Here is a 24,037-nt window from a genome sequence, read left to right as displayed (position 1 = left end):
CCTAAAATTGAGATGATACTGCTTTTCATCAAAATATTATAGGGCATTCACCTAGCCACTGAAAATCTATCATTTCTAAGTGAGAAAACCAGCTAGAAGTGATAACTTTTCAGCTGAATTAATTTTTATTTCATACTTCTAATTTTGTCCTTTAGAAGAGAGTAGAGTAAAAATTCACTTTACTTGGAACAATTTATAGTTGCATTTAATTTTGAATGGAAGGCTAGGATGAAATGATCAATAAAAATTTAATTTCTCTGACTCTGATGTTTCCCATTTAGAATCTTTAGCAATACCATTTCATATCCAGGTTTCTTTGATGTTCATTATTTTTAGCAGAGATTTATTTACTAAGGGTAGAGTAGATTTTAAGACAATAATTTAAATAATTGAATGCACAACTATTGCACCGTCAAACATAACATACAAACATTTTCAGAAGGATGTCTTCTGGAAACCTGGTAAAAATACATTTTTTCAAACAAAATATTTAGTGTACCTACTCAAAGAAACAAAGATTTAAAAGTAAGTAATGCAGTGTTGGAGACATCCAGAAAAATGATGCTTGGCAATTTAGAAGGATGTGGTGACAGGCATGTAAAGAAAACTGGCAGCTTGAAGTTGGATTTGAATATATACACTTCTACTTGTTGGCTGTGTGACTTTTCTGAACCTCAGGTTTTTTTTTTTTTCTATGAATAAATAAGATTTTGCCTGATATGGATTAGACAAGCAATCATTTCTAAAAGGTTCATTATGTGAATATAAACTGGAAAACTAGATGTGTAGAATTCTCCATATCCATGAAACTTCCCTTTTGTTTTTGCTATTTGAGAGCCGCTGTCATATAAGATTCATGCAGGCATGTTAATAGATACTTGAAAAAGAAGATAATTTGCCGTAGGATGTTTTATTTTTTCATGTGCAGTTTTCAGGTAAAATACTTTAAATTTATTTAATTAAGAGCACTGGTATGGAAACCGAGTATGTGTTTACCCAAATTCCTGAACCATAACACGGTCTTGGCCTATCTTCAATTTACACTTCAATTTACATGTTGTATTGCCTGCCATAAAATCATACTGAATAAAAGAGGTGATATTTAACAGATACATCAACCCATTTTTTATTAAAAAGTTTTTAAACGTTTATTGTTGAGAGACAGAGCACAAGCAGGGGAGGGACAGAGAGAGAAGGAGACACAGAATTGGAAGCAGACTCCAGGCTACAAGCTGTCAGTGTAGAGCCCAATGCAGGGCTCAAACTCACAAACTGTGAGATCATGATCTGAGCCGAAGTCTAACGCTTAACCGACTGAGCCACCCAGTTGCCCCATGTCAACCTATTTCTGTGCTTATTCTCATTAAACTTTGAACCCCAACTACATGAAACCTATATTCATTTCCATTTATTTAATTTTGTTTTAAACTCAGACCTCACGTTTCCACTCTTTCCTTTGGTTATCTGAGTCTGAATTGTTGGAATCTTCCTCTCCCCACTGAGTAAAAAGGACAGAAATATTTAGCGCATTAATATTTATGTTTTGGGAATACTTAATTTCACTTTTCAGGACCAAGGAACATTTTTTGGGAAGAAGGGCAGGTTTCCCTTTGAACACATATCTTCCACACCCACCATCAGTGTATCTCTCCAGTAACTGCAGACACAATTGAGAATAAGACATGATGCACCTACATTTCAGGAACTCCTACAGTGTCTGATAGTGATCTTCCAAGTGTTTGTAGATGTGTGGGTCAAAAGAATTTTGCAAGCACATCTGTCTCCCAAAAGTTCTGCTCTTACCCTCTTCCCGGGCGAGTACATGACCATCCTAAACCCATATTTTCCTTAACATTTCCTCCCATTAACTTCTGGGCTTTGTTCTTTTTCTAACTTTCGCATCCCTTTGTCTCTTTTATATTCTGTACAGGTCCTTCTCCCAGACAAGAAGCATCCCAGACTTCTGAATTTGCTGTACTATGTTTTCCTCAGGACTGAACTAATTTAGTATGGAATGGGAAATACCCATAGGCTATATAGCAAATAAATTTGGGAATAATCTGAGTAACTCGGGAAAAATTAAACCAAAGTATGGACATAGTTTAACTGGGTAATCAATCCTCAAGGATAGAGCAAGAAACTGTAAATACAAGCACTGGGAAAAAGAGAGAAACAGTTGAGGAATCTGATGTGGACCTGAGCCATGGAGGCCATAGCTGCTGGTGATGGGGCTGAGCTACCTCCACTCGGGTAGAGTAAGAGACTTCGATGAAAGGTTTATAGCCATTTTTACCTGAGAAGGTGACACTGAGTATAAAGAAGTGATTTGCCTAAGTTCACTAGGTTAGTGAGCAGCTCAGATGGGGCTCCAGACCAGGACTTTTTTCCCACAGCACAGCAGGATTACCCCATGAACAATACTAGTGTGTGAGATGATGGAATACTTTCTCAACAAATTGCTAATTCATCACAGAGATCTGGCAGTTAAGAGATGTTAAAAAGTTAAAAGATATTAATCAAAAGCAAAACTACAGTGTTTTAGTATGCATTTTAAGTATGTAAAAGTAAGGTAGAGTTACTTATTTTCTGAGAATCACTTTTATCCCCTAGAAGATGGGGGAATGGTTTCTTCACTCCTACTCCTTAAGATTGTGTTATACAAAAGAAATCCCCCAAAACAAACAAATAAAGAAAAAGAAAAACAATTTAATAAATTAAAATGGTTATAGAAACGTGAGATATAATCAATATCATTATCCTAAACTCATATTTACCTTAAAATTTTCTCCCATTAACTTCTGGGCCTTGTTCTTTTTCTATCTTTCACTTCCCTTTGTCTCTTTTATATTCTGTACAGGTGTAGATTTAGTATAGATTTATATATACTATAAAATTTTTTGGTGTTATTTTTTTTGGGTTGAGCCATACACAGTCATTTTTCTTGGGTTGAGTCATACACAGACATAAGGGCACGTGCGCGTGCACACACATACATTTGCCCTTGGTGGTGATTTTAAAGTAGTTTTTTCTGTACTGTATTGGTGTGAAGTCACACATCTTCCATTTATTAACATTCTGAATCTAATCTAATCTTATCTTATCTTATCTTATCTCATCTTATCTTAGAGAGAGGGAGAGCACAAGCTGGGGAGGGGGCAAGGTGATAGAAAATCTCAGGCATTCTCCATGCTCAGTGCAGAGTCCAGTGTGGGGCTTGATCCATGACCCTGGGATCATTACCTAGAGTGAAATCAGGAGCTGGATGCTCAACTGACTGAGCCACTCAGGGCCACCTCACCTTTTAAAATTTTCCATTAACCTCTCTAAAGCCTACTTTTCTCATTTGTAAAATAGTAATGGTACCAGTATCTATACTATAGGAGGTTATTGGGAATTAAATAAGATAATAACATAATTACTGTTTAATATATCACCCTTAAAGTCCTAAATTTTAGTCTAATGCCATGGCTATTAGAAACCACACATTTGGTGGGAAGGACAATATATATAACATTTGGCAACCATCTGCTATACCTTGGCTGGAGTTCTAGGTGTTTGAAAAAATTATCTTATTGAGTATTCACAACAAATCTACACATTGCCTATTAATATCTGTATTTTATGGATGAGCAAACCAAAGCACAGAGAGTGTAACTCACTTGTCCAAGGTCAGAAGGCCTATCATTGGAAGAGAAAGAGGGTGGAACACCAGTCATTATGACTTTAAGGCCCTTGCCTTTTCCATAATGTACCCTGACTGAGGGACAGCATAAAAGGGACTAGACTTGTTATTCAAGGATTTGCTACTGTAATTAATTTCCATGGTTGTATTTTTGTATTTGTCTGAGCTTTGCTCATACTAAACCCAACTTGGAAGTGTTTCTAAAGAAAGAGAAAGCTTGGTGTTAATATTGCTCATACTTACTGTAGAAAGAAGCCTTTTCCTATGTAGGAATGGTAATTTTATTTCTGCCCTTAAAATGAGAAATAGGTCAACCTACTTACTTATTGCATTGCTTAAATCATCTTCTGGGGTTCTGGCAGTTTAAGGCTTATAGGTCTTTTCTTGGCTATTTTCCTCTAAATCTCTTAAGGGATCATAGATATTCTATGCACATCCAATCAAATATTTATTAAAGAATATATAATATAACTGTAAATTTATTGTAACATTTTTCTTCTAAGGAGTTCAGAACCCTATGGCATAAATTACCTCATTTATCTTCATATACATTCCCAGGGGAAGAGCTTGGTAGTATTATAAGCTCAGATTAAAAATAAATGGGCAAGTGTAAGCCAGTTGTTCAGTTAGTCAGTCTGTCATCAGGATTGACAGGGTTTTCACTATTTTCAGGTGACCCTGCTGGAAGCAGTAGGCATGCTGTGTTCAGGGGAGCAACCTGTCAGAACAAGGCTAGTCTGGATGAAAACTGAAATGGCCCGGGGATGCCTCCGTTCACATTGCTCTGTTTAGCTGCTATTTTTCCCCCCAGCTAATAACTAAACAATAGCATAGTCCTTGTCTCCATTTGAGAAGCCATCAGCCATTGTTCTGTTTTATCACCTCATACTTCAAGCCTCAGATGAGTCATTATTTTAAGACCTTTTTTTTTTTTTAATGTTTTTATTTCTTTCTAGGAGAGAGAGAGAGAGAGAGAGAGACAGGGTGAGCAAGGGAGAGTCAGAGACAGAGGGAGTCACAGACTGAAACAGGCTCCAGGCTCTGAGCTGGCAGTCAGCACAGAGCCCGACGCGGGGCTTGAACTCACGAACCGCGAGANAGGGGAGAGTCAGAGACAGAGGGAGTCACAGACTGAAACAGGCTCCAGGCTCTGAGCTGGCAGTCAGCACAGAGCCCGACGCGGGGCTTGAACTCACGAACCGCGAGATCATGACCTAAGCGAAAGTCAGACGCTTAACCGACTAAGCCACCTTAAGGCGCCCCTTAAGACCTTTGGTTTTTGTAAAAATCCCCAAATGTATTTATGTAATATATTTATTACAAGGGTTCAACCAGAGACTTAATAAAAACAAAACAAAACAAAACAAAAGAAAATCCAGAAAACAAAAATGACACGACAGCTTAAGATCCAGTCCTATACAGAAATCAAGAAGAGGGCAGACCATCTAAGGGAAAACGAAAAAGACAACACAAGGAGAGAGGCTGGATAAGTCAGCATTCTTGTCTGGAGACCTGCTTTGAGTAGATTTCTTGCAGAGACTTTTTAAAGGTTGTGGGTTTTTTTCAGGGCTCAGCAGCTTGTATGTTCAAAGTGCTATCACTGTTGGGTTCTCCTAGCGGGCTCTGGATGGACAGCAGGAAGGTCCTGACAATCTTACAGGGTGGACCATTGTCCTTCAGGATGTAGCAAGGTGTGAGGAACTGCACTGTGGGTGCATTTTAAGGGTAGCCACTGGGGAACTCCAGGAAGAGCTTATAGCTCAGGTCTTCATATATGTGTCCGCTGCTCCATGGATGGCCTCTGCCTACTTAAAATGGCTATCTGATTCAGGGAAGATAGAAATTCCTTTGTTGTCAGATATCATTAGGGTCATGAGCTCCTGCTGTAGCCTCTTGCCGATAGGAGTGGGCAGTGCCCTGGCTGGGTATGGCTCCACTGTGGGCAGCAAGCAGTGATGTTGGTGGGCGCTGGGTCACAGTTCTGAGAAGCCATCCAGGAGGTGTTTGCAAGGACATGGGAATTTGGGGGGCACCACCACAGGACTGAGGCCCACCTGTCTGCTTATAAGGCTTTCCTTCATCCTCAGCAGAATTAATCATGTTTGTGTCTAGACTTGTGGCATCTAGATGTAGTGAATATATCCAATACAATGTATTGAGTGAATGAATGAATGAATGAATTTTGTGTGGATCGTCTAAAAAGCCATGGTCTTCTGTGGGACAGGAACTGTTTTATTTCTCCCTGAATCCTCAGCACATTTCACAAAGCATGGAGCAAAAGAGACAAAATCAATTCAGTAAATAACATAGGAAACTAGAAAGCATGAGGATCAACCTACAAACCTATTGCTTCAGATTATTTTTGCTTCTGGTTTCTATTTAATCACGTTCATCAGTGGGTTTATTTTCCACTTCAAATGGCACCCTTCAAATGTTATTTTTGAGCCTTCCATTCAGCATCTGTGAAAAGGGAAGAGTGAAACTTATTTGTTCTTTATGGGATGCTATGGGAAGCAAATAGAATGGTGTATGTATCAGTTTTCTAGGGCTGCTTTAACAAAGTCCCACAGCCTGGGGGTTTAAACAAGAGAAATTTATTTCCTCATAGTTCTGGAGACTAGAATTCTAAGATCAAGGTGTTAGCAGAGTTGATTTCTCCTAAGATATTTATCCTTGGCTTTTAAATGGCCATTACACCCATCTGTCTTCCCCTGGTCTTTTCTCTGTGCACATCTGTGTCCGAGTCTCCTCTTCCTATGAGGACATGAGTCATATTGGGTTAGAGCTTATCCTTACAACCTCATTTGCCTAATTACTTCTTTAAAGGCTCTATCTCCAAGTACTGTCACATTTTGAAGTACTAGAGGTTAGGACTTCAACATATGAATTTTGTGGGAGCACAATTCAGCCCATAACAGTATATAAAAGGTCTAATATGATGGCAGGCATGTAGCTGTCATTTTACTCATGGAATTATTAGTACTATCACTTTTAGTCAAAAATTTCCAATGCATGACAAAATGGCTTTACTTCTTCTTGTGAAATTGCTCCTTTGGTCTCTTGCTCAGCTTGCTTGAAAAGAAAAATAATATATAGACAGGGCACAAGCAATTCCAGCATGAAGTTCAAAGCAAAGGGAGAAAGATGAAGAATTATCCTAAAGAAATGAGGCCTCTGAGCTCATTTACAGATTTAGCAAGAGCTTGTCATAACTGGAAAAAACAGATGACCGAGACAAAGAAGGTGATGCTATAAATGGTGGCCAATATTTTAATAAGAAAAATGAAAGCCTGTGGAGGTGTATTTGACATTCAGGAGAAGTGGCAAGGAGTGAGGGCACCCAGCATGAAAGGTATTAAAGAGGAACATTTCCATGAAAACCTGGCAGTCAAATTTTGATGGGAAAAGAGTCATTAGCCACATGTCAACCTTATGATGAGCTTCAGAGCTATCTTTCATGCAGTCACCTTCCATTCAGTTCCTGTTGTCCTTTCTGTCTTCTCTCCATACCTCTGTGTTTCTTTTGCTTTCTTCTGCAAAAACAGACTGCATCGTTATTACACAGTAGGCATTGTCAGAGTACAATGGTGTATACAAAGGTAAATAAGATCCTCAAGGCAATTAATGTACAGATATATATGGGTAATTCTTACTGTTTGTGGTAGTTACATGAAGGCTTCACAAACACTGAATTAGTGAGTACTGAACTGTTGTTTCTAGGGGAAATGCATACCACACACCCAAATACACACACAGGCACGTTACATGTAGACTGTAACCTTAAATTCTTGAAATAACGTGTACTGGTAGATTCTATTTTCTTAAACTTTCAACAGAGGAAACAAGGTTCAGAAGTCTTATTTGCTTAAGGCTATTCTCCAAACAGATGCCATAGATAATTGGAATTCAACTCCCATCCATCCAGGGCTAGAACTTTATCTACTATACTGTACTTCTCCCTACCATCTTCATCTTTGCATCATAAATAGAAACAAAAATAAATATAAATATTTATAGAGAGAAGGGGGAAAAGATGACCATATATATCCAAATATGTGAATGTGTATTTATACATTTCTTTATATGTAATTATATTACATATATATGGTATCATTTTGTATCTGTCTATCTACCTACCTATCTCTCTATTTCTCTATCATAAATGACTAAACAGCAGTGTACAGGTTGATGAACAAAGTTAAGTACAGCTGAAAGGTCTAACAGATTTAGGGTTTTTATTGAAAATATTGTATATTCTACCCAGAAAAGTGGTTATATATACGTCCATATATAATATCCCTTTCTTTTTATGAGCCAAGAGCTATGGTAAGCCTTTCATAAAAATTATTTTTATAATAATCTTATAAAAGAGCCATTATAATCTTCATTATAATACTCAAAAACTAGTTAGAGAAAGCTAGTTGTTAGAAACTGCACAGCTAGTAAATAGTTGAGTTGAGATTTGGACCCAGGTCTCTGACTCCAGTAGTTCAGACCAGTGTACCTCATGATAAGCGGATATAGCATATCACCTTCTCAGGTGAGATCTCTCCTCCTTACCTCTGTCTCAAACATCCTCATCTGGAAATAACAAGAAATGGAAATAACAATCAAGGAAACTAGAATTTGAAGAGGACAAAACGGATGTTGTAGTAGGAAGGCAAAAGGAGAGAATGAATGGTGAATAGGCATTCCGGTGTGATATAAATCTTAAGCTAGAGAGGGTTTATATCTTTTAGATATAAATTTTAAGCTAAAGAAGGTTTACAGAGAAGGTATTTCTGAGAGGAGTGTTTTGAAAGACAAAGGAAGATCAAGTCAGTTGGTCAGTAAAAGAAGCTGGTTAGCAGGTAGAATAATTAGGGCAGGAAGGCAGGAAGTGAGACAGCCCTCTTGGAAGCTGAGCTATGGGGCAGTGGGTGTGGGAGAGCCGGTGCAGCTGACTGTTCTTGGCTCAGTAGGAGTCTGGGCTTGAGGTGACACCAAGAGAAATGTGGTCAGTATGGAGAAAGCAAGTGGATAGAAATGGATTTTGAATGTTAGAATACTAGGTTTGGATATTTTCTCAAGGCAGTAAGTTACATTATTATTTAAATTTTAAAATGAAAAAACTAACTTCAAACAGCCAAAGGATTTAAATGGTTTGCCTGAGAAATTCTTTTTTTAAAGGTTTATTTATTTCTTTTGATAGAGAGGTTGGGGGGGGGCAGGCAGAGAGAGAGAGATTGAGAGAATCCCATGCAGCCTCTGCACTGTCAGCATAGAGCCTGATGCCAGGCTTGATCTCAAGATACATGAGATCCTGACCTAAGCCAAAACCAAGAGCCAGCCACTTAACTGACTGAAACACCCAGGCACCCCAGGATTTCTTATTAAGAAATAATGGAAGAGGTGCAGTGTAGTTCCTAGAAATCTGACTCTAGATCTCAAATTCTACTATAGAATGTATTCAGTAATAATAATAATAATAATAATAATAATAATAACTTACTTTAATAAAGGAAAAAAGATTATATACTATCTCAGTGAGGAACCCCAAAATAACCAAGTGTGTATCAGGATTTGTTGCTTGGAAATTATATCTATAGTTTACATAATTGCTCTGCAATGCCCTTAATAGGGAAGTAATTAATAAAATAACATAAAGTAGACTAAACAAAAGCTTCAATTTTCATAAAGTTGGGGTTGAAACAATTTTAAAACTGAACATACAATGTTAGCTTTCCTGGACTGTCCTTACTGTGATGTTGTCACATTTTGAGTTCATTTTCCCATTTTCTCAGTCACGGTGAAATTCTTTCAATAGTACTTGAGGTACTAGTACTTATGTACTAGAAAAACATTCCCAGTCCTCAAAGAGCAGCATGCAAAAGCCAATACAAATGAACCTTGGGGACACATGGGCTACAATACACATGTGTTGGACCAAGTAGGTAAGTTTTAATATGGCAATAACATCATATCTGAAATTAGGAGGAAGAGAGTTCTACTCTCTCTCTCTGTAGGACTCTGTTGTAGTCCCGCCTGGATCATCCATCTGTATATTATCAGTGCATAACATTTAGAGCTCCGTGCTTAGCTGGGGGTGATCGACTGGCTGATCACTCCTAGAACTGTAACTGCTTGCTTAGAATGGGAATTCTTTGTGGTATAAATATTAGTTAAAAAGGACTGTGAATAGATCGAGGGGAATTAACAAACAGTATTTCATCCAGAAGTGTATCCATTACTTTATTGTTTTCATTATTTAAATGGTGACCTTTTGACAGAACATGGTTTAATAAATAAGTCAGTATTTTGAGGACATGGATGGTTCACTGGTATATAGTGGATGCAAGCCGGGCCGTCTGTCAAGTAACTGAAGGGTTAGGCCCAAATTTCCTTGTATTTATATATTCATATATGCTTCTCCAGTGTCTATATACTTACCTTTATACTGTTAAAAGCAGCATGGATATTAAGAAAAATGACTGGGTTTGATTTTGACTTGCTGATTGCTGGTTGTGCAACATGTGGCCTCAAATTTCTGAGCCTGTTTCCTCAGCTTTAAAGTTGAGGCAACAATGCCTGCTTTAATCTGTAAAGATTATATAGGAATATGTCTCACTAAACTTATGACTGGTTGTACTTGCTGGTTGTACTTGTTTTTGAATTACCCTAGTTTAAAAAAAAAGTGCTGTTATCACAAAATGCAACATTTTATATAGTCAGATTTAAGAATCTAATGCCTGAAATTAGAAACATAGACTTGAAGTGTATCATACCCACGTAATTCAACATACTGAAATTTTAGATCAGATTTAAGCGTATGTACACTAGATTTTTTTTTAAGTTGATAGATTTTTATTTTTAGAACATTTCTGGGCTTACAGAAAATTGAGCAGGAAGTACAGCAGTTTCTCACGATTTTCTCTATTACTAAAATTTCACATAGAGTAGTACAGTTGTTACAATTGATGAACCAATATGGATACATTGTTATTAACTAAAATCAATAGTTTATACTAGGGGTTTTCTATCTTTGTAGTGTGGAGAGACTGACTCTGGCTATTGTGGTTCTCTAAAAGGGTGAACCTGAGTTTGCGTGTAACTCTCTGACTCACCTTACTGCCAAATCAAATGGTGCCGAGGGATATGATGCAGACTCAAATTCTCAGCCCAGCAGTAAGTATGGTATTTGCAGAAATAAAAGTAATGAGAAAGAATAATTCCCTCTCCTGAAATATTTACATGTCTTAATGATTCATTTAATTAATAGTAACCCAGTACTTACTATAGGCCTGGCATCTTGCTTTTCATGGAAAAGATAGGAACTGAAGACCAATCGGTTAATGACCTAGGGGAGATTAAAAAAAAAAAAATGGTTGCACACACAGATCAACAGATAAACGTAGCATTACAAAGCATTGAAACAATGGCAAAGCCAGGGGTGTGCCTAGGGTAGTAGTAGCATTGGAAAATGGGGTAGCTGAATGCCACTGGGGGAAAGGAGGAGTCATTTTCTTCTTCTTGTACTTCCTCCTCCTCCTTCCTTTTCCCGTCCCTTCCCCTCTCTCCCTTCTTTTTCCCCTTTCTCTTCTCTTCTTCCTCCTTCTCCTCCTCTTTCTTCTTGTTCTGTTCTCTGTGGGTCTTCTCAAGCCCCAGTGATGTAGTTTCCAGGCCTGGGTAACCTTTGATGCTCCCTAAATCTATAGTAAACACAATTCTTTTTTGATTTTCTCTCTGCTTATGTCACATTCCTTTTCCTGAACCCTACTTGGCTTGAAGGTTTAGTTCCCTGTTTCTGAATCACTTTTGTCTCTTAGCCCAAAGTAAAATATCTTTTAAGGATGGCCATGTGTCCCACGCATTGTATCTTCAGTGTCCAGCAGAGGGCTCTGTCTTTAATAAGTGCTCAATCAATAAATAGGGGAAGAATGTTATGTTAAAATATGCCACTGAATTTATAGCTATGCCTATAGAAGTTAACTGAATTAAGTAATTCTATTTCATTCCAAGCAGAAAAATATTTGAAATAAAGTAGAACCCTATTATCATCATAAAGACATCTGCAAAACTCAGACATTTAAGCTTTTTGGAAACAGTTTAAGGTAGGAGATGGAAGTTTTGTTTTGTAGAAGGGAGAAGAGTCTATACATGTACATATACTGCATTCTAATACTACTCCCTGAAACATAATGCCTACATCAGGTAAAAGCTATTGACAAATGGTCCTAATGAATAATAGGAAAACCACCATTCCGGGTAGTGAGAGAACTGGGCTATGGCTGTAGGGACGCCATCAAACAGCTGTGTAATCCTAAACAGGTTACTAACCTCTGGATGTGAGTTCTCTCCTCAGTACGACTAAGGATTCACTCAGTGGCCTCTATAGTATTTTCAACTTTAAATGAAAAAAAAAAAAATCATGATTTGAGTATTGCCTTCCTAAAGGCTTTCCAATGTATATAAATAACTAATAAATTAATTTCTTCAGATTCTTGAAAATTGAATCAATCATTTAATTAATACTTTGTATTGCTGAACAATTGTGTACATTTTAAGCGAAAAGATTCTGAGGACTTTAATGCATTTACTGCTCTCGTCTAATGCTAGGGAATATTTGGTCCCCCTCTTATACCTGTTGCTGTGCTTGCACCTGGATTGCAGCATGAGCATCTGATGCAAAGAGATATCATTCTATTGCCTGGGGCCAGCCAGCTATGAGAGTGATATTGGATCAGGCTCTTACCCTATTCAGAATCCTTTCATGACTCTTATAATATTTTTATAAGCAATGTACTGTATAGTGAGATCTTCCTCCATATGAAAATAAGCTGATTTGTCCTTATTCAAATAATTTGGGGAAATGCTGTATATCTTTCTTGAGAGTCACATGTGCACTAACTTATGAGAGGCTTTGAAAAGTCCTGCAATTCAGACCCGCATTATTCCCCAATATTTTCCCTTGCCTACCTCTTCCTTACCATCAGAACTCTGGCAGTGTCTCTTCAAAAAATACTCATCTTCTGCTACTTCCTTTTACCTAGGAGTTGGCTGGCTAAATAAGCCAGTCCTGGCCGATGAAATGTAAGCATAATTTAGGGGTAGAGCTTCTGGTCAGAATATTCTTGAAAGAAAGACTTCCCCTGCTGGCTTCCTCAATTTTCTTTCTTTTTCCTATCTTGGGCACAGATGTGACACATAAACGGCTGTCTTGTGACCATAAGCATGCAGTTGAATCGTTGGGATGATAGAACAGAAAGAAGAATCCTGGGTTGTTACAACAGGAATTTATTTCTTTTAAACTCCTAATAAGATTTCCTGGAAACACTTTTCAGTGATGCTGCCTATATCATGTTGCCTTTTCCATCACTGCTGTAACAAATTAATAAAAAATTAGAGGCTTAAAATAACACTCATTTATTATTTGGAGGAAAGAAATCTGTCATGGGTCTTAGAGGCTAATATCAGGGCATCAGCAGGGCTGCGTTAGATTCTGGAAGCTCCAGGAGAGAGTTTCTAGATCTTAGAGGCCAGTTGCCTTTGGTGGCTCATGCTTCCTTCCTCCCTCTTCAGACCCAGCAATCCTGAGTCCCTCTCATGCTTCTCTTCCCATATATCCACCTCTCTGAACCCAGCTGGGGAAGGTTCTCAGCTTTTTAAGGACGTAAGTAATTAGATTAGGACCCCCTGGATATTCCAGGATAATCTCCTCATCTCAAAATCGGTAAATTTAATCACATCTTCAAAATCCCTTTTGCCATGTGAGGTGATATTCAGTGTTTCTAGGGATTTGGATGTGGAAATCCTGAGAAGTCATTAATCCTCCCTACCATACCACTCTAAAGAATAAAACTCCTCCTCCTTAGCACCAGTCTTTTCTGATCTGAATTTAACGTGACTGTTGTGGTCACTCTTTTCTCCCTACTATTCATTTCTTTCTGTTTTTCTGTAATATAGATCAGTATACCATGATGTGGACAACTTTACTTTTATGGGTAGGTCACAAACCCATCCCCTTGTCAGGTCTTGGGGCAAGCATCCAAATGGAAGTCCACCTACCTAAATAGTTAAGAAATACATCTGTCTAAATAGTTAAAAACTGCAAATTGATCGTCACACTGTCAAGTAGATCTTCTTTCTTTGACAAAAATAGTTTGATAATGGTTTGAAGTCTCCGTTCAGATTTAGAATTCTCTTCTTGCTTCAGAATTCTGCCTCAGAACGTGGTGGCACAAAGAAAATTCTGTTATCCCTGGTCCATGTTCTGAACACTCCACATCTGAGCAGACGAGCCCACTAATTCAGACTCTAACCAAACTCCTCACAAACAAACAAACCAACAAAAATCAAAAAACAAAACAACCGTTAGCCATCATTCAGTAATATGCTTATAACAATGGTGGTTTGGTAAGCACCTAAGACAGTGAAGGTGGAATAAAAGACTGTATAGTTCTTGAGAACCCTAGTGATCTGTATACCCAGAGCATGGTCTAAAATGTGAGGTGGGGGCACCTAGGTGGCTCAGTCATGAACTTGCGTTTTGCGAATTTGAGCCCCACGTTGGCTCAGTGCTGACAGCCCAGAGCCTGGAGCCTGCTTCGGATTCTGTGTCTTCCTCTCCTTCTGCCCTTTCTCTGCTCACATTCTGTCTCTTTCTCAAAGATAAAGATTAAAAAAAAAAAAACAAAACTTTTTAAAAATAAAATGTGAGGTGTAAGCTTTGGGTGGGGAGTAGTGTGATCTGAGGAAGGATTGCTTGGGCCCCCTAAAGTTCAGGATTTAGGACACAAGCTTCTCTTTCCCACATGCAAATGAAATACTGCTTATTTATTTAGTACAAAATACTCCTCCTTTTTATAATAGTATTATCTGATTTATTTCTTAAGATCCACCTAATTTCTTAACCACTTTATGAGAGCTTTTGTGACTTTGCTTCCTCATCCTAATTTTACTTCCTTATCCACTTTACTTTTGGAACTTCAAAAATAAAACCGTCTGTTTTTAATAATCATAGCACAAAAATAGCATATATATGGCATATCGTATTTGTAATATATATGAATGTATAATGTAATGATACATATGTACAATAATTATATGTGTAATTATATATAATAAAACCCTAATATTTATTGAGAGTATTTCATGTGTCATGCACTCTGCTATCCAAGCTATAGATATTATGCAATTTATAGCTAGAATCATATTATTGCATTTTTAGTTATTTCTGTGAGTTTCTCGAGCACAGGGACTGTGTTCCACTCCTCTCTGTATCTCTAGTAGCTAGGAAGTACTTAGCACCATGAATAGTACTCTGAATGACTGTAGGTATTTCTAACTTGTGACCATTTTAAATACAGTGTGGAAGATCCTCAAATTTGAACTACATGAAAAAATGAAGGGTTTTGGCAGGCTACAAAGCACTGAGAAGGTTAGGAACATGGTTACTTTTTCCAATTAGCAGGTTGACATGTTTATTTTGAAAAATAAATGTCATGTTGGAGGACCGAGTTTGTAGAGAGTTAAAATGCAATAGAACAGCCTCTTATAAGAGATTTCAAGAGTTGTCTTTTAAAATGTTGGTAATAATAATTTGTCCCTGTTCTACTGTGCCTGAGTATACTTAGCATTCACCTTACTTATGAGAAAATGTTACACACTTTCTCACTTGAGCTAAACAAAATTCTTACAAATTTCATGTTCTAATGAGTTGATAAAGCATTGGCAATGAGTTATAGCCTTCTTCCTAGTGAATTTATAAAAGGAACTTTTGGAGATAAAAATCAACATTATTTATGTGCATCATTAATATGAATAATGCATCAGTTTAGTTTAAGCTCAATAAATCAACTCAAACATTCACAAATGAAAAAAAAATTGTAAAATATTAAGAAAGAATCATTTCCCCAGAGATTTGTATCAAGTGTGTTTATCTAGATTCCTTTTATATACCTATACATACATATACATAAGTGAAGAAAACAGTGAATGCTCTTCATTGGTATGAATGTTATTTAGAAAAGAATGTTTTTTGTTCTATACAGTAAGTTGTCAATGGAAAACTTTTGGGGTAAATGAATCCTGAGAAGTTGAAACAAACTGAATGGATTAAAGAGATATTTATGTACAAGGAGACTATAAAAGAAATGAGCTTAAATACAGCATATCTTTAAAACATCTGTGACAACAGAAATGATAGATAAGTGAAATTATTATCTAAAAAAATATCAAATATCCTTTACCCTGGTTGCAAGGGAAAAAGGACCTCAAATTTTCACATAAATGTTACCTATGGTTGAGGGATAGGCTCACCATCCCATAGTCATCTTCATGTTCCTGTGGAATGTGAATTGTCTCTCAAATCAGACAGACTTGGTTCAGTTTTCAGTTTCACCAGTTACTAGCTCTACATTTGACAAGTCACTTATCGTCGTTGATTTACCTATCTATCTGTCTATCAAATGACTGTAATACTCAACTGTCAGGATTATGGTAAAGATTTCATGAGATAATCCATATTAAAAGGATGGAGCCATTCCCAGGTACAAAGTAAATGATGATGAAATACTTATTATATTTTTTATCCCACTCATATAGAGTATTCTGCAATGAACTAAATGATAAATTATAGATAAAGCATGCCAAATATTAAGTTTGTGAGTCAATATATAGGCTTAGGGTCTATATTAGACATGAAGGAATGACCTGGCCTCTTTGTTTGTGGTGCACACAACATTGTTGAGTACAAAAAGAAAAAGACCACATTTGAAGAAAGTTATTAAAACACCATCTCCTCGATGACTTACCCACATACACAATCGCATCAGCCAAAAGCATTTTTCTCTTTTCCTTTTTCAGTTAACATATTGGGCACTTACTATGAGCTAGACACAGTGCTAGGTGTTGGGGGGTTTAACAGTGTTCAAGAGAATAGTAATTGCTAATTACCCAGAGTTTGCAGTCAGTAGAGAGAGAGGCAGTTTCAGTTTACAGGATATTTCAACCAAATATGATCATGATGGTAGAAAACTAGGAAAGTGAGAAGAGGGTTCTGAGAAGCAGTGGTGTCTGAGATGAATCAGCCAGGTGAAGGGATGGAAGATGCTGAGCCTCAAAACGGAACAGTCGAGCCCTGTGCTACATTGTCCAGGAAAGAGTGAGAGGGGCGCCTGGATGGCTCAGTCGATTAAGTGTCTGACTTCGGCTCAGGTCATGATCTCACCGTTGTGGGTTTGAGCCCTGCATCGGGCTCTGTGCTGACAGCTAGCTCAGAGCCTGGAGCCGGTTGCAGATTCTGTGTCTCCCTCTCTCTCTGACCCTCCCCTGTTCATACTGTGTGTCTCTCTCTCTCAGAAATTAAACAAACAAACAAACATAAAAAAATTAAAAGGAAAAAAAAAGAATGAGAAAAGTCTGAAAGTGAGGTTTTGCCCAGCAGAGTTGAGTTAAAAAAAGAGAAAACTCTAATAAATCTAGGTAGAATATTTAATAAAGAGATCAAGAGCTTAGGTTGTTTAGAGTTCGGACTTTATACCTAAGCAATGGGGAAATTCTCTCAACATTTTTGTAGTTCTTCATTAATAGTGTATTTCTCACCTTATATTTTGTATAGTAGTTATTTGTCGACAAGCCTTACTTGCCTATGTCATAACGCTCCTTCAAATTAGGATCCATATCTGATTCACTGGTACATTCATTTGGCATAGTGCAACACTTATTATAACATTTCTCAATTTACAGGTGTTAGCTCATTAAATCCCCATAATAACCTTTTGGGAGTTGGCTTACTCATTGCTCCCTCTCTGAAAATAAAATAATTGAGTTACAGAAAGATTAAATAACTAGTAAGTGAAAAATCCAGGACATGAACACAGGAATAATGTCTAATAGAACTGTTGGGAGTGATAGAAATGTTCTATATCTGCACGATCCAGTAATTTAGCCACTAGCCACATGTGGCTATTAAGCACTTGAAATGTAGCTAGTGCAACGGATGAATGGAATTTTAAATTTTACTCAGTTTGAATCCATTTAAATTTATATAGCCACATGTAGCTAGTGGCTACCATATTGGACAACTCTATATGGTGATACCTCATCACTGTTGCTCAATAAATAGGTGTCAAATAAGTAGGAGAAGTTTAAAATTAATTCCATTAGTTTGCTATTCACAGATTGTTTTAGATTCTCTGTTATCACAAAATGTTTTGTTTATAAGTTTGAATGAGACCAATAGAATTTTTTTACTACATTTTGCCAAAAAATATGTTCTATGACCTTGACTTTCCTTATGAGGTTATGCATTCCTTAAGCTTTTAAAATTTTGTTCTAAGAGCAGTTTAATATGTTTGAAGTTGTTTTTATTATATTACCTATAAATTTTTAAAAATTAATAATCTTTATATGAAAATATGGTAATTTGTTTTCTCTTAAGATAGTGACAATATCGCAGTCTTCATACATTTTATGAAAAGTAATCAAATGCATACTGAGTGTATTAGTTTGCTTGGTCTACCATGACAACGTGCCACCTACGGGCTGGTACAGTACTAGGTTAACAACAGGTGTTTATCAACAGGTTTTCTCAAAGTTCTGGAGGCTGCGAGTCCAAGATCAAGGATTTAGCTGAATTGATTTTCTGTAAGGCCTTTTCCTTGGCTTGCAGATGGTCATTCCTTTGTGCACAGGCACCTCTGCTGTCACTCGGTATGTCTTAATCTCCTCTTCTTATGAAGACCCTAGTCAGATTCTATTAGTGCCCACCCTAATGGCCTCATTTTGAGTTAATTACATCTTTAAAGGCCCTGTCTCAAAATGCAGTCACATTCTGTGGTACTAGGGCTTCAACATAAGAACTTGAGGAGTGTAACATACAGTTCAGCACATAATATCACCCTTCTTTTATTTATTTGTCTGTCTTTCTCAAAAGCTCCTGAGAGGGTTCGGATAATAAAATTGGAGAGCACAAAATCATTTCTATCATTATTATGCACTTGATAAGTATATAGTCTGATACAAGTGATGCCTGATTCAGACAAAACACTTATCTTCTCCAAGTGTTTAAAAGACAGAAAATTAGTGGAAAATGCCAAAGGCCAATCATTAATTTCCAGCAAGCACTTTAAAGTGCATTGCCCTACATTTTTTTATTAGGACTTTTAAAATGTTATTCATTTTATTATCTATAATAAAAATGTAATTATCATTAAAATTAATTCAGAAGGCTAAAAAAATTTAAAGTATATTTATTCCTTCAAGTGTACTGCTGATTTTAATGCTTGCTTGCTTACAATAAGTTTCAATTAATGAAATAATGGTAACTTGCTTTACATACCACTTGAATCAATTTTTTGCCTGATGTTAACTTAAAAGGCATATTTTGGTAATTCACGGTGAAATGCTGTAAAAGATTAGATTTACACAACAGTAAAATGCTGTAAAAGCTTAGACTTACACAACAGTAACCTGTGATAATTTCATCTGTATCTGACACTAAATGAATACATTCATGGTGTGTTAATATGGGGAAAAATAATAATTAAATTACTAAGATATTTAACAGCTCATGTCTGCAAATGGAGAAGCAATGTGGATTGTCCCAACCAGAGAGAGCACCATGCTTTTACCACTTCTGGCTCAGTGATCCCCAGCAACTTAATCTCTGTGAGTGTTGGGTTTTACAGATAAAACCCAGGTGCTAGTTTCCTTATCTCCTTTAACCTCACAGTGGTGTCTGTAGCTTCCTTTTGGCAAGATACAAAGGCCTTTCTGGGAGGTGGAATTTTTCACCATATTGCTACTGATAGCAGTGTTGTTTTGGCTGTTGACTAGGTGGTTGGGGTGGTTAGTCTTCCCTTATCCAGGAAGCACAGATACAGGTAACCTGGAATGTGGTTTTAATTCAACAAGGAACTTTAAGTTCTCAATCTTATTATTTCACAATCTTCTTATCTAAATCTTAGAGAGTTGGAGAATTGGAGACCTTTGGTATGATTTGTGTAGCCAGCCCCCTTTGCTAATTCCCTATTTCCACTGCCCTAAACCTGAAGATAAGGCTTCAGTGCCCTTGCTCTAGGGGACATCCCTTTTTGTCCCTCAGACTGAGGGCTCCTCCTGCAACTCTATTTTTTTAACCATCTATCTACTTCTCTTTCTTCCTAGCACCTGAGTCCTTTTTTTTCGAGAGAGAGAGAGAGAGAGAGAGCGCGCGCGAGCATGCCCAAAAGTGGGGATGGACAGAGATTGGGAATTCAGAGCAGGCTCCAGGCTCCAGGCTCCAAGCTGTTAGTGCAAACTCAGGTGCAGGGCTTAAACTATGAGATCATGACCAGAGTCGAAGCTGACTGAGCCACTCAGGCATCCTGAAGCTGAGTTGTTTTACTCTAACTCCATCCTTTCCTTTCCCAGCTTCTCTTCTGGATGACCGTCTTTCCCTAACCTGTTTGGTCATAGACACTTTCAGCCTATTTCTAGGCTCAAGTATGAGTGACAGCTTCTAGTTGTGATGACAGAGGACATAGATAGAGAGGAGATGATTGCTTATGCTTTGTGCTTTTTAATTTTTATTTTCTTCTTTATAAGTTTCTTTGATCATTCACAAAGAACTGGAAAAAATACATGCACTAATTTTAGTGGCATATAACTTTATCTTTCGCCAATAGTCTATCCTGTTTAATAGAGAAGATACACACTCCCACTGTCCACCTAATTTGGAGGCAAGTCTCATGTCTGTCCTCCTCCAGGAAGCCCGCCCCATGGAAACAAAGAACAATAATAATAAAGCCTTCATATTAACTTAGTGTTGGTTGAGGCCATGTGCAAGTTCTTCCTGGTCCCAGTTTGTTTTAGATTTGGTTTTCTTTGCTTTTACATTTCTTCTTCCTTGATAATTTTACTCTTTGATTGGAAATACCATGTCAATTAGATTTTTGCATTGTTATTTTACAGGTAGACAGGACAAGTTGAAAAAATACTCAGCATATCAACATTGATTTCAAATGATGAAAATAAAATGTCATACATGTGAGAAAGATTAAAATGAGCAATGCAGGATAATATCCTTAAAAATAGTATGATATTTCCACATATATTTATAGTAAATATTTGTTACATTTACTTATTGATACCATCTATAATGTAAGTACCACTAAAGTCAGAGGGGTGTAGTTCAAGACTAATATTAGTGAATGTGTATCTGCAACAGTAATTCATATCTACTTATGCATGGCTACATGATTATTAGAAATGGTCTAGTCTGCGGGCACCTGGCTGGCTCAGTAGGTAGAATGTGCGACCCTTATCTCAGTCAGGATCATGAGTTCAAGCCCTACATTAGGCACAGAGCTACTTAATAAAAGAAAGAAAGAGAAAGAAAGAAAAAAAAAACAAAGAAAGAAAGAAAGAGAGACAGAGTATAGTCTGGAAAAACAATAACTGCCATTTATTGAGTGCCTAGTATAGATCAGGAAAATACTAAGTATAGCAATTATATCACAAGAAATAGAATTCTTCCCAAAAGATTCAAATGAAGCAGCTTTCATAACTAAACTTTAATGAATTTACAGAGGTTGCCAGAGTTAAGGGAACAAGGAAGCAAAGTGAGTCACCCAAAGCCTAGAAATGATGAGAAGGAGGGCCTTACCACCCTTAGAACAGAGAGGAAGGAGTACAAATAGAGCATCAAATCTCAGTGAGAGGTGAGGATCCACAGCTCTGGCTTCATATCTTTTGTTTGTTTGTTTCGTTGTTTAACCTAACCTTATGATGCATACCTTAAGGATTTATCACTTTTTAACTAAAATATCTTGATTTATATATCTCCTTTATCTCTTCCATGGGACTATAAGATGGAGACTCTTTGCTGTTTATTTTTTTTTAACATTTATTTATTTTTGAGAGGCAGAAATAGAGCATGAGCAGGGGAGGGGCAGAGAGAGAGGGAGGCACAGAATTTGAAACAGGCTCTAGGCTCTGAGCTGTCAGCACAGAGTCCTATACGAAGCTCAAACCCATGAACTGTGAGATCATGACTTGAGCTGAAATCAGATGCTTAACTGATTGAACCACTCAGGCACCCCAGTGTGCCACTTATCTTTTAATCTCTCACAGCATTTAGCCTGAGTTTTACCCCATAACAGAAGCACCATATTTAATTAAGAATGAACGAATGAATGAATAAATGAATTCAGCTTTTTTTATGATTCAATTTAAAAGCTTCTATATAAGAAAAGCTCTATAGTAATCTATGTTGACATTCTTCTACAGAGAAAAAATTGTATTATGAAAATGAAGCAGTGTTTCTATTTTGAACTTGCAAAGAGAGGAGCTTCAGAACTAGATAATAGAATATATACTTCTGGTATCTTTAAAACAGTCTGAAGATGGGGCACCTGGGTGGCTTAGTCGGTTAAGCGTCCGACTTTTGCTTAGGTCACGATCTCGCGGTTCGTGGGTTCGAGCCCCGCGTCGGGCTCTGTGATGACTGCCAGCTCAGAGCCTGGAGCCTGTTTCAGAGTCTGTGTCTCCCTCTCTCTCTGACCCTCCCCTGCTCACGCTGTCTCTCTCTCTCTCCTAGAAATAAATAAAAATACTAAAAAAAATAAAACAGTCTGAAGAACTATTCCCTTAGAAACTGTAATCTTTTCAGAAGCCAACATAGAAACAACAGTAACGGAATGTGGAATTCAGATCAGCTTAGGCTCAGACTGTTTTTTCTTCAGATATGTGGTTTCCATCTTTGGATGAATTCTCTTGGTCCTTTATAATATTATTAAATCAGTACTGAGAACAAGTTCCTCATATGCAGAATGATAATGTTTTTTTTTTTTCAACCTTCGAAGTCTATTTTTATGCCTATAGTGTTAATCTCTTTTATAAATACTGAAAGTGCAAAGGAAGGCAAACGACAAAATTCCTATATCTATAGAGTCTACCCTCACGTTTGGACAAAAAGAAAATATGTGCAAAAATAAATATACAATACAGAATCAGGGATTTTTATGTGGCATGAAAATAATAAAGCCGAATAAGGAGATAAGGAGTCATCCAAGGTACTATTTTATTTTTTTCAAGCTTATGTATTTATGTTGGGCAAGATAGAACACAAGTGAGGGAGGAACAGAGAGACAATCCCAAGCAGACTCCACACTGTCAATACAGAGTTCAGTGTGGGGCTTGAACTCATGAACTATGAGATCATGACTTGAGCCAACATCAAGAGTCAGACACTTAACAACTAAGCCCCCCAGGCATTCCTGATATGAGGTACTATTTTAAATAGGGTAGGGAGGGAAGGCCTCTTTCAGGAGGAGACATTCCAACTGAGATTTGAATAAGGAGTAAGGAAAGTAAGGAAATAGTTTATATGGAGGAATAAGTACAAGGTTAAGGGAATGCCAGTATAATTTAAAATAGATTAAATAGATGTAAAAAAGATTACTTTGAGGCTTGAATTTAACACAAAGCATGCAAAAATGGTGGAGCCTACACTAAAATACATATTTGTTATGATGTGTGTTAGTTTCTTAGGACTGACGAAACAAATTACAACAGACTCGGTGTCTAAAGATAACAGAAATTTATTTTCTCACAGTGTTCAGGCTAGATGCTTGAAATCAAGGTGCCAGCTTGGCCATACTCCCTCCAAATCTGTAGGGAAAGTCCTCCTTGTGTTTTCCTAACTTCTGATGACTCACTGATAATCTTTGGTGCTCCTTGGTTTGCAGCTACATCATTCTAATTTTTGCTTCATCAGGTCAGCATATGACATTCTCCCCTGTGTGTGTCTGTCTTCACGTGAGACTGTCTTATATGGCACCAGTCAGATTGGATTGCAGGCCCACCCTGCTCAGTAGGACCTCATTTTTTAGCTAATTATATGCTCATTGACTCTTTTACTAAATACCAATACATTCTGAGGTACTTCAACATGTCATTTTGGGTGGGGATGTGGACACAACCTAATGGATAAGATGTTGTTATTATTGGAAGGGATTTTATACTTTTAATAGTTTTATAGCAGGGAAATTAGTAGAGTGAGAAATGGATGACAGAGGACACTATTGACTGTTGTTCCTTTTTGGGGAGAATATTTTCATAGTGTATCTTGGGTCAAAAGCAGAGTTCTGAAAGGGCGAGATCAACACTGCACTTTGATTAATTTTAAGTAAAGTTCTGGAATCATTTTTCCTCATAGGAATAAAATCCAAGAACAGTTGTTTTAATCTGGCCTCTAGATCATTAGAAGCATGCCACAGGATATGTTTTGAACTGAAAGTATAAGGCTAGCTGGTAAGTTGAAAGAAATATTCTACTTATGCCAGAAGTCAAAGATGAGGTTAAGCTAAATAATGACTGAGAATAATTAAAAAC

At 37.2% G+C, this 24,037-nt stretch overlaps 1 long non-coding RNA gene and 1 pseudogene across 1 annotated transcript; both read right to left on the bottom strand.

The window, feature by feature from the left end:
- Positions 1-5,173: 5,173 nt before the first annotated feature.
- LOC144234295 (ubiquitin-conjugating enzyme E2 C pseudogene) lies at positions 5,174-5,675 on the bottom strand (annotated as a pseudogene).
- Positions 5,676-10,121: 4,446 nt separating this feature from the next.
- LOC144234259 (uncharacterized) lies at positions 10,122-12,722 on the bottom strand. The gene is made up of 3 exons (XR_013335906.1): positions 12,649-12,722; positions 10,956-11,018; positions 10,122-10,259 (listed from the first exon to the last, which is right to left on the bottom strand). It is a non-coding gene; the product is annotated as an uncharacterized LOC144234259 (long non-coding RNA).
- Between the last annotated feature and the right edge of the window lie 11,315 nt (positions 12,723-24,037).

This window comes from Crocuta crocuta, unplaced genomic scaffold, assembly GCF_008692635.1.
Source record: "Crocuta crocuta isolate KB4526 unplaced genomic scaffold, BGI_CrCroc_1.0 scaffold561, whole genome shotgun sequence".
Taxonomy (NCBI): domain Eukaryota; kingdom Metazoa; phylum Chordata; class Mammalia; order Carnivora; family Hyaenidae; genus Crocuta; species Crocuta crocuta.
The sequence above is the reverse complement of the archived record's forward strand: the minus strand, read 5'-3'. Positions and strand labels throughout refer to the sequence as shown.